Below are 10,206 nucleotides of genomic sequence, written 5' to 3'. Positions count from 1 at the left end.
ATTACAAGTCGAGATATATTGGGCCTTGCCCATATTAACACAGTTGGGCCCATTTCAATACAATCTCATATGATTAATGCATGATAAACCCATCCAACCCTGCACTTGCCTCCGTCCATCCCTACACTTCCTGTGGGGAATAAATCACCCACGCCATCCCTACACTTACGATTGTTAGCACCGTTGCTATGCACTAACTATAATCCGTAGCAAAGTCGCTTATATCGAGAATGTGTGCATGACCACCGAACAGGTTCTTCCTCTATAACATAACCCAGATCCCATGCAACTGATATACATGTCATGGCATACAACAAACATAATCAGAATATCATGCATTTTAGTCAAAATTAACCCTAGGGGTATAACGGTCATTTTGCACCTAGGGGTAAAATGGTCATTTTCATACTTAGGGGTAGTTTAATAAAATTTACTATTCTAGAGTTTATATACATATTCTAACCATTAACACATTAACAAAAGCACCTACTGAGCGTTTTTACCGAATTGGGCCCGTTGGCCCACTAACTCATTTTCGACCCATTAAGCCCAAAATATCGAAGTGCACGAAATTGCGCACTCTGCAATCATACTGCTTGCAATTACCAAAATTAACAACCAAACCACCTCACGAGCGTTTGCACGCTCGCAAGTTCACAAATACCGATTTTTCGGGTTTTCGGCTTTTGCCGATCTAGTCTATGAGTGGGTGTCGTTTACACACCTGATTTGCGAAAACTGCTACCGAAATCTCCCACGATATCCTATAATCGGTTGCTAGACATATCAGATCCAAAGTATAATGGAAAACATCATAAACTTACTTACCATAATCAGCCATCAATACATATGGCCCTTGAGATCCTACCTTTGCCAAAACTAGTGACTAGATCTCGATCTAGTCGTTCCACTTGTCCAAGCCTTCGATCAGTAGCCTCTAGATCACACTAACACCAAAACAAATCAATTGTTACAACCCTTAGAGCCTTAAGCTCCAATCGACAGCCTCCCTATGCCTTTAGGGATTTCGACTTTTCTAAAACCCGAAATAAAGAATAGATCTGAATACTTACCACAGGTTCTTTCAACCAAAATGATTCCACTTCAGTTTCTACTCAGATCTGATGCAGATCCAGCCCTTAAACACTTGCAGAAATCAAATCTTAGGGATCTAAAGATTCGGCTATATGTCCCTAAAAACTATGGTGTTTTCGGCTTTTGGAACTGTGAAGAGGAAGATGATTTGGTATGGTGGTTCTGCAGTGGTATTGCCGACAGGGGTTGAGGTTTAGAGGATGTGAAAAATCAGCCAAAAGAGATGAAGAAAATAAAGGATTTTGACTAGAAGAAATCGGCACAAGAAACAACTTTTGGGATTTCGGCTTTTGTATATAAGGCTTAGGAACAAATGATTAGAAAGTGAAGATAAGAAGAATAGTTGAAAGATTCGGCTATAGAGGAAAAGAAGAAGAAGAAAGGAAATAGATGAAGAGAGGAGAAAAGAAAAGAAAAGAAAAGAAAATAGAAGAAAAAAAAACTGAATCCTAAAGGCCAAAATATACGGCCCTTATTAGCTATGGCCGTGAGTGTATTTCGGCATAGGAATTCTTCCTAAATTCCAATTCCCCGAATTGCTCCTTGATTTTTGGTCACATTCAATGTTTGAATTCCATTCAAACTCTTGACCGATCAGCCCACCGTTGGCACCGCCTCATCATGCTGCCAAGAGTCCTGATCAGACCTCAACTCCTTCCCCACGCATGCAGCAAAAATCCCAGCCTTGCGTGCACGAGATGAGGCTCAAACCTCAGACCTCCATCTGCCTTGCCCCCTTGCGCCTTCGCTCGAGCTACTGACCACTACACCATGCTTTCTCCTTTACTAATATATGGTTACAATTAATTATAACCTTTGACCTGCTTCAGTTCTAGCCTACCTTAAAAATAAAATGGAATTCGCCCACGCCAAGACTAGAACCCGTGCCCTTGTGGAACTTCTAGCACCCTACTACCACCGCGCCACAAGCATCCTTGTAGCATAATTCGGTCGCAACTTTTCTTAAACCTTACTTTAGTGCGACCTGGTTTCTAAAATAAAAACAAGCCTTTACATGCGCCAACCCTTGAACCTAGGCACTACACCACACTCCCAGCACCTCTACCACTGGACCGAACTTCCCTTTGTGTTACCTTTTAACCCCAACTATATATAAGGCTTCCCTGCATCGTTCCCTGATATAAAGAAAAATAAAACACTTTTGCACATGTTGGGAGCCGAACCCCAGCTCTCCTTCCCACTACCTAGCATGCTAACCACTAGGCCAAGTACGCTTCTTCATGCCCAGTCTTGCCCAATTTATTTTATAAGCCTTGTGCCCAGATTCCCTCTATGAGGTAAAAATTAAAACAATTTTTTTCCTAGAGTTTAAACCCCAAAACAACAATACTTTTATAAATATATATGTATTTTTTCTATCCTATCTAATAATAATAATTATAATAATAATAATTTTATAAATATATCTAATAATAAAAATTTCAAATATCACTAATACAATAAATAATAATAATAATTTTCATAAAAAATTTCAAACATACATATAGTAATATTTTTCTAATAATAATAATTTTATCTCATAATACTAATTAAAATTTCATAAAAATTTAAAATATCCGTAATAATAAATACAAGAAAAATTTTTCTAGTAGTAATTTAATTCAAAATTTTTTCCTTAAACGATAATATTTAAAACTTCTTAATTATTTAGGTTTTCTTCTATCCGAATCCCAGACTCAAAACCCAACTCTTCTAGGCCCCAAAAATCGGGGAGTTACAGTCACAGTCACACTCTGCCCTATTTTCATGGAGTTAATGAGAATTTTCAGCCATGCTTCAATTATTCTTTCGATTTCAGTTACTAGGTTGTTCACTTTCTTGGTTTTATTTATTTATTTATTTATTTTACTTGGATTTTGCTGATTTCTTCTTCTTCTTCTTCTTCTTTTGGTTTTTCCTATTTGTAATTTATTTGTTTCCAATTATGGTTAATTTGATTGGGAAGAATTACTGGCAAATAGCAGACAACCTTCCTTCCCCTAGAATCATAGTGCCGCTCATGAATCCAATGGAATTAACAAAGTTAAATTTTACGATGCAGATCTGAGAGTGCTTGGCACATTCGCCAACATTGACGCCAAATTCATGATTAGATTAGGCAACGGGGACTTGGAGAAGATGAGAGACCCGAACAATGCTCAAGATTGGATTAAACAAAACATGCAACCCAGTACCTGAAATCGGAAGAATAAATGAAGCGTTGCTGAAAATTCCGGAAGAATAAATGAAGCGTTGCTGAAAATTCTGATTAACTCTATGAAAACTAGAGTAGTAACCAATAAAGTGATAGTGTGAAAGGGAGGTTTTTGGGTTTTTTACCAAAATAGTACCCAAAAGAAAAAAAACACGAAAATAATACAATGAAAATATTATGTACCAAAATTGTACATCTGGGGTGGTGCCTCCTATGTAACCACCCCAAAATCTGACAAAAAAATTGTTAAAAAATTAAAAAAAAAACAAAAAAGCTGTTAAAAAAATATCTTCTCTCTATTATATTTTTTTTTCTCTTCTCTTTCTACTTTCTACTTCCTGCTTTCTCTCTTTTCTCTCCTTCTCTTTTTCTTTTTCTTTCTTCTTTTTCCCTCACTAGTGTCGCCCTCTCCTTCTCCTTCTCCTTCTTTTTTTCTTTCTTTTTCTCTTCTTCTCCTTGCTTCTTGCTTCACCGGAGCTGCTGCTAAACTTGGGGGGACCTTATAATGGTCCCCAAACAGCAAAAACAAAAGAGGCCGTGCATCCTTGGTGCCGTTTCTGGCATCTCCACCTTCAGTGCCACCTTTGCCATAGGCGGCACCACCTTGGGAGGCCGCCTCTGCCATAGGCAGCATCACCTCAGTTGTACTATTTTGCTACATAATATTTTCACTGTACTATTTTCATGTTTTTTTTAGTACTATTTTAATTGTGAAAGGGAGATTTTTAAACTTTAGTAAAAAGGTAAAAAAAAAGTTACGCATGATTTACGTCAACAACTCGTTAAAACAAAATAAAAATTTTAACGGTAATTATTAATTTACACAATTTTTATTTAAAATGATTAAATTCAGAAAAAAATAAAATGGTGAAAATAAAACCAACCCTATTTTAAGCAAATATTAAACAATTCATAACACATATGATTATCCTGTGCATGGCAGGGGTAAAAGAAACTAATATATTTTATAGCTAAGGTAAGTTTCGGTTCTAAGTGAGTTGTTCATTGAACAAATGGCACCAATCATTAATTGACACCTCAGCCAAATTAAATTATATTTGAAATTATTTCCATATCAATTATATAAAAGGAATCTACAATATTGCTATTAACTGTTATAATATCAGCTTAGAAGTATATATTTACACTTGCACATGAAAATAAAAATTGAAGTTATTCCATGTTTCACTACAATAAATCATACTCGAAGGCAAAGCCAATGTTTTTTTACCTGAATGGATCTTTATAAATAACGCTTTTCTCATAAGGTTAACATTAGTTTAGTATAGTAGAAAATTATATTGTCAGATTTTTATTTCCTTAAATGTAATTATTATGTTAATGAAATTTTTAACATTATTCTTTTCTAATAGATTATTAATTGTTTTGCCAGCAATGGAAGGAGACATCTTCAAATAAATCAAGGATTAAGTCTTTCAAATGTAAGTTTTTCCTTTCTGTTTTAGTTATTATTCCTAATTTTAATAAATCTTATCTATTTAATTAGTAATATTACTGAAGCCGAATCTTCAAGGATTTCTCAAGATATTTCAGAACTTGAATTTTAAATTTAGTTTTTCCTTTCTTTTATGTATTTTAATTAATTTATTTATATTTCTGCTTTTATCTATTTAATTTCTATAATATTTTGAAGAAAAGATGGATCTCAGAAAATATCACAGAAGCTGAGGATTTTTACCAAGGCAAAACAACAACAATATATGAATGAGAAAAACGTCAACCATTTACATATTTAATGTTCTAGGAAAAACTTATCTCCCTATTTCATTCAATCATTTGTGACTATTGATTGTAAAATATATTATTAGTAATTTCATCATAAATTATTATCATATATGCTATTTTTAATATATGTATAGAATTATCTATTAACTTGTCTTAAATTCTTAAATAGGAGAATAATACGCTTCAACACACTCAAACACACGCCTTCCTGACCGACAATAATACTAATACCAATCAAATTAAAACTCAATCAAGTAAATATATTTTCCTTTAATCATGAACAACATTATTAATAATAAATATTTTCCAAATATTAAATATCAATTTTTAATATATCTTGATTTCTCCTTCAGATAGATTTCATTTTAATTTTTTTAAAACAACATTACAATTCAATACATCAATTAAAAGCAAATTATATAAATTAACCACTTTAATATTTGCAACATTTTATTACATATTTGAAAAAATAAAATTTGCTACTTTATGCCATAAAAGTCCTTATTTCATATCAGAAAGCATTAACTTATTATCATAAAATAAATTTTACACGAAGTTAAGAGTTTTGCTTTTTACATTCTACTTCTACAACGACACGAAGCAACATTAATCTCCAAAGTTATACATTTCATTCAATTTCATCAGTCTTAATTTATTTATATTTTCATCACGGTAGTTTTTATCTTTTTAACTCCCAAAAACATACAAAGTCATTTCTGCTTTACTTTTTTTTAAATTTTTTATGTATGATTTATTTAACTATTTTAGGGCATAAATTTACGGTTTGCAAATATAAATAGAAATAAGGATAAATCTTAAAATTATATATGAATTTTGATTAAATGTGTAATTTGATACATGAATTTTAATTTGGTTCATTTATACATATAAAATTTTGATTGTAGGTCAAATGTAAACATGAAACTTTAATTTTGGTTCAATTATATACATTTAAAGAAACAAATACATCAATTTATTTTTATATTTGGTAAATATAATTATTTTTATATGCAATATATAAACATAAAATGATGTTATATCAATAATAGTGTTAATAATTTGTGAGAGTTGGATCAAATCAAAATTTGATATATAAAATTGCACAAAATTAAAATTCATATATACAATTGCATACTAAACCAAAGTTAATGTATAGTTTTAAGATTTATCCAATAAAAATATAACCTAAATTATTTTGATCCTAATCTGTTCCGTTAATTAATTATTTGATTCTACTATGGTTTGCAAACAATCACATATAATCACACATTGAATTGTTTCAAAATTATAAGCTAAATATATGCATTCAAACTAAATTTAACAGTATTAATAGTTAGATCTAAAATTTAAAATATGAAAATAGAGAGACTAAATTCCTAAAAATAAAAGTATAGGGACTAAATTCTAAATTTACAAAGAGTACATGAACTTACTACATATTTTATATTTAATATTAAAAGCATACTAAATTTTATTAAAGGTTTAATGCTCAATTTGACTCTGAACTATACATGCTTTCCCATTTTGATACTTAATTTTTTCATCTCAATTTAGTACTTAAACTATTATTTTATTACCGGTTGAGTCCATTTTTGTAATGGCGTTAAAAAATTTGAGTTGTGATGCCAATTAGAATATGCCATATAAATTTGAGTTTATTAAAATTTAAATTTTTTAATTTTAAATTCAAAAATAGAAAAATAAAGAAAATTATAAATTTAAAAATTAAAAACACATTTGGACCCACTGTTGATTGTATTGACTATCGTTGACTAACCTTTGATCAAGTGTTGATCAGTATTGACCTATTGTTGACTTTAAATTTTAAATATTTTTCATAAATATCAATTAAAAATAATTTTTGATTTTCTTTTTAAAATATTAATATTTTTCTAAAATGTATATTTATTTTTAATTTTTTTCAATTTCTAGACTTTATAAAATTTTAGTTCAACTTTTTTTTATTTTTGAAATTTTGATATATTATTTTTATTTTTATAATTTTAAATTTTTAAAATAAAATTTATTACAAATTTTCTAGAATATATAATTTTGAAAATTTAAGTTTTGTTTACAATTTTCTAAAATTTAACTTATTATAAAATAAATTTTATGTTTGATACATAATTTGAAATAGTACCCTTAAAATATTGTTAAATTATTACAATTTGAAATATTATTTTCATATCAAAATAATAACCACAAATCTCTCTATTTTTAAACTACTAATAATATATTCTACAATTTTTCTCACATTATAATTCATTAATATTAAACCCTATTCTCGGGTATAAAAAACTAGTGTGTATATATCTATATATTACAAAATTAAAAATTAAAACGTAGTCAAATATAAAGCTAGCATTGGGTGCTCTTAGCTTCCAAAATTCTGCCATTGAATATCAGTTTCAAACAAAACATAGATAATGATACTTGAGTAGGTATTCAAAATAGAATCAGACCACTTATTAATCGGTTTCAAACACAACAAAATAATAATTAATGGTGGATGACCTGCTTGTTCCGATCAAGGTCTTGGGATTTTTATCTTTCTGCCCTTTGATTGGCTTATTTTGGTGTTTGCCTTTCTGATTGAATTTCCAAGTTCCTCGTGTATGATTTTATGGTTGTAGCTCTCTGTTCTTGTAGGGGACTTATTTATAGATGGGGAAGCAATATGGATGATAATATAATCAAAGAAATTAATATTATTCTCAATTTTGACCTCATTCCATATTTAGACTTAATATGATTATTAACAATATGACGGTCAATCTACCATAATGAGGTTGTGTTAAATGGGGTAATAAATCAATCAAAATACCTTTTATTAATATTATCTAATAAATTATTTTAAAGAGAAAAACTTATGTTTCCATAAAACAAATGAATTGAGTAAGCAATGTAATGTAATCGATGCATAGGTAATTTTTTTAAGGCCGTAATCAATTTATTGAATTACCGATTTGTTTTAGTTTTGCGAAAAAATATTCTATTAATAGAATTTCATGGTAATATATCTATTTCATAAAAAATATAGTAGAGCTAACATTTATATTGGCCCTGTATGGTTGTCTTGCATCATGAATTGCTTTTCGGTGATATTTTTCGCACTTTGTAACATCTTTGTGGTAGAAATCATTCAACAAGTGATTTATAAATATATAGCAATATAAAATATTGTTATTAATTTTAGAGGAAACTGTTATATATGAAAATATAGAGAATTATTAATCGGAGCATGTGGTTAGGCTAAAAATTCGGTATCGAGTTCAGGGATTAAATTGAATAAGTTGAGAAATTATAGGAGCTAAAGTGTAATTATCCTATTTTTATTTTGATGGAAAAGGCTTGATGACAATTTTACCATTACTTAAAAATCAATAATTCGATAACTTTTAAATGATATTTTATTAAATAATTATTATTTAATATTTCATTAAGTAATATTATAATACATGTAAAAGAAAGATGAACATCTTTTTCCATTTTTCTTTCAAATTTTTGAAAGTTAGGGGAAGAAGAGAAAAAAAATCTTTAGTCAATTTTTTTTCAAATTCAAGCATAAGGTATGATTTTTCTTCAAATTATTCATAGATTTGAATCTTTGAAACTTGGTTTACATATATATACCGATAGTTTTTATTTTATTTTATCAAGTATACTGAAAGTTGTAACGCCCAAAAATTTTAAGGTTTGATTGTTAATTCCATCGTAATTTAATCCTTGTATCTGTGGTTCTGTGCTCTACTTATGTGTTTGCGGTCAGGAGTTCGAGTTGCATATTTAAGAATTTTGTTATTTTAATTTAAGGTAACTGCTATCCTGGAATGACACATTTAAGTTTAATTCAGGAAAAGTCTATGTCAAGAATGAGTTTGCTGGTTCACTAGTTAAGCATCTATTTTTATTCTGTTTGGTTTCGAGTTTGAATCTTGGAATATGCAAGAGCGAATATTTTTGCTAAGTGTTGGAAGTTGAATGGAAGTTAATAGCAATTTAAAGTATCACTTCTTATTCGTTATTTCTTTATGCGTTCTTTTAATCTCTTTTCTTTTTTTTTCCCTTTTCCAATACTTTTACTTTTTCTTCATTTTGATAGTGGTCGTAAGTGGATACGGCCTAGTCGAGATTACATTATAAAATGCATCGATTGAAAGGCTATCGAGCAAGTCTCAACCAGTCAGTTGTCCGTACAGTTTTCCTTTTGTTATTCGTAAGTTACTCTAAGTTAAGTATTATGAGTTCCATGCGAATCGCTAATAGATGATTGTTGATTTTTCTATTTAGGCAAAAATATCGAAAGTGGTGAACAGCCACACGCCAATTCCAACGATTTCTGTTGAATTTTTGGTAGGTATTGAGTTAATTGAGAGTTTCGTGTCGAAACCTTCGACTTGGGTTTTAGGAGTGTAATTGGGAATGGATGTCGATAAAATGACTTAACTGTGTAATTGAATGCTTGTTTTAGGCTTTGGAGATCCTCCTTCTTATTGTCGCTTCGAATCTCTTCAGGTGCGTGCCAAAAACCTTAATTTTTACGAGTCTCGGTCGCTGAAAATGGTGGCTGTTGACGTCACACAGCCATATGCCAGGTCGTGTGGTTGGCCATGTAACTCACAGTTTATCGATTTGGGGCAAGGCACACGGGTGTGTGTCCAGGCCATGTGTGGCCATATTAGTATAGGGTTCACACAGGCATGTGTCTAGGCCATGTAACTCACTGTTTAATGTTTTGATGCCACACAGGAAAGGACATGGGCGTGTGTCTAGGCTGTGTAACTCTCTGCTTGTGACTTAGGACCACACGGCCAAGGACATGGGCATTTGCCCAGGCCATGTGGGTCACACGGGTAGGGACACGAGCGTGTATCTAGGCCATATAACTTACTGTTTAGGCTTTAAAACCACACGGACAAAGGACATGGGAGTGTGCCTAGGCCGTTTGAGCCACATGGGTGTGTCAAGGTCGTATGGCATATAAATAGGGCTCGAAACCTATTTTTGGAGGCTATGAATGTTGCTTAACACTGATATTGATGTATCCAGTACATGAAAGATTTAAATTTGATTATACGATAACTCTCTAATACTCTGTGACTGACGTGTGAATAACATAACTGTATGCGTATTGTGATACTTATTTTGAT

This window comes from Gossypium arboreum, chromosome 11 (assembly GCF_025698485.1).
Source record: "Gossypium arboreum isolate Shixiya-1 chromosome 11, ASM2569848v2, whole genome shotgun sequence".
Taxonomy (NCBI): Eukaryota; Viridiplantae; Streptophyta; class Magnoliopsida; order Malvales; family Malvaceae; genus Gossypium; species Gossypium arboreum.
This window is presented reverse-complemented; position numbering follows the sequence as displayed.